At 53.4% G+C, this 1,981-nt stretch overlaps 1 long non-coding RNA gene across 2 annotated transcripts; it reads right to left on the bottom strand.

Annotated features, from left to right (window-relative positions):
- Nucleotides 1-317: 317 nt before the first annotated feature.
- On the bottom strand, nt 318-1,717 carry LOC308581858. Of its 2 annotated transcripts, none has more exons than XR_014005332.1 (2): nt 1,260-1,717; nt 318-771 (listed from the first exon to the last, which is right to left on the bottom strand). It is a non-coding gene; the product is annotated as an uncharacterized lncRNA (long non-coding RNA). The 2 variants fall into 2 exon arrangements; XR_014005333.1 differs by having other exon boundaries at nt 1,266-1,717.
- Nucleotides 1,718-1,981: the final 264 nt, after the last annotated feature.

The raw sequence follows: 1,981 nt of genomic DNA, 5'->3' as shown, positions 1-1,981 counted from the left end.
GGTAATGCTGCAAAGTTACAGAGCTGCCCGGTGGGTGGGTGGGTGGGTGGGTGGAGGCAACTGGGGCCATTTGGCCCAGGCCCACAAGCCCCCCCTCCCACCTACCTCGGTTCCTGTGCATACCATTGGCCACCAATGGTAAGTTATTATTATTCTTTCTTGAATTTATATACCACCCTATACCCGGATGTCTCAGGGAAAGTCGCAGAAAAGATCAACAGACCCCCCCCCCCCACAAAACATATAATCAAAATAAAAACAATAACCCAATAACGCACCCCCCCCAAAAAAAGAGAGAGCCACATTTTAAAAGGGCGTAGGATGAATGCCTTTTAAGACTTTCAGGCAGGTGGCCCTGGACAGTAATATTCTGTGGCAGTTGCTCCAGGAAAAGGTTGATCAGTGGCATGAGGCCAGTTCTGAAGGCAGGAATCGTTCCATTGCCAGCAGACCACCTGTGAGACCGAGGCCCAATAAACAGGAAGGGGCTCTGGCACAAAGAAGTTGGGATTTTGAAGAGATACAATGAGGCAGGAAGTAGAGGAGCTGGGCAGGCTCATATAGGGAGATGATCCTTCAGGTTTTTGGGTTCCAAGCTGCTTGCGGGCTTCAATGCCAGCTGAATTCAGTAAACACCAGTTGAATGGAACTGAATTAGTAAGCAGGCCAGCAGCAAAATCTTTACAACTCTCTTCCCCACGTCACCTCCTACTGTGTGTTTGCTTTGCTTTGCTTTGCTTTGCTGGGTCATGGATCTTGCTGTGCCAAGTCCTTAATTAAAGGGATGAACAATTGTCAACCTTCCTGTCAGGCGACACCTTTTCTGACCAACGCTTATGCTGTGTGTGGTATGCTAATAGGCAGGAACTGCAGTTTACGGCAGCAGGGAATTGCCCCATAGTAGCACTGTGGGGACGCAGGTGGTGCTGTGGGTTAAACCACAGAGCCTAGGACTTGCCGATCAGAATGTCGGCGGTTCGAATCCCCGCTACGGGGTGAGCTCCTGTTGCTCGGTCCCTGCTCCTGCCAACCTAGCAGTTCGAAAGCACGTCAAAGTACAAGTAGATAAATAGGTACCGCTCCGGCGGGAAGGTAAACGGCGTTTCCGTGCGCTGCTCTGGTTTCACCAGAAGCGGCTTGGTCATGCTGGCCACATGATCCGGAAGCTGTACGCCGGCTCCCTCGGCCAGTAAAGCGAGATGAGCGCCGCAACCCCAGAGTCGGCCATGACTGGACCTAATGGTCAGGGGTCCTGTTACCTTTACCTAGTACTGTGGTTCGTTTATTCAAGGCTGCATCAGCGGTTCAAGCCTTTGGCTCTGTGCAGCTGTCATTTCTCTCTTTCCTTGTTCACCAGGGTGTACCTACCACTCCTGGACTTTGCACCTGCACTTAAAAAAATATATGGCAAAAGCAAGTTGGAGAAATGAGTGCCTCTGAACATGGACAAAGTGCAAAACCATCCTCTGTGCTAAACGACCGTTGCATTAGAGCAGATCTTAAGCCGAGGTGCCTCTTATTTCCGAAATTAAATCCCGACAACCTTAACGCCTTTCTATCGGGTCGCCACCGCCGCCCTGTTGCCCCAGATTCTTCCAGCAGGGTTTCTTCGCTTCCCTTTTTAGCCCCGCCCCTTGTCACTTCCGTTCCTTGACAGGTTCACTCGCGCGTCTTCCCCGCCTCCCAACTTTTTATTCGAGCCGATTGGCTCGGCTCCCGCCACTCACCAACGAGCAAGCCTATCGGAATGGGAAACGCTGATTGAGGGGCGGGAGGCGGATGGGAAACGTCGGTTGAAGACGAGAGCCTTGTTTGTTTCCTCCCCCCTCCTTTCCCCCCTCCCGCTATGCCCGACCGCGCAGCGCGGATTGGCTGAGAGGCGAAGGCGGGGCGGGGCGAGGAGGCGGCGGGGCGGGGCGCGAGCCAGCCGGCGCTGTAACCGCCGCACAAACCGGCTTTGCGCTTTTCAAACGCCAACTGT

This window comes from Podarcis bocagei (genome assembly GCF_964188305.1).
Source record: "Podarcis bocagei genome assembly, chromosome: 1".
Classification (NCBI taxonomy): domain Eukaryota; kingdom Metazoa; phylum Chordata; class Lepidosauria; order Squamata; family Lacertidae; genus Podarcis; species Podarcis bocagei.
The sequence above is the reverse complement of the archived record's forward strand: the minus strand, read 5'-3'. Positions and strand labels throughout refer to the sequence as shown.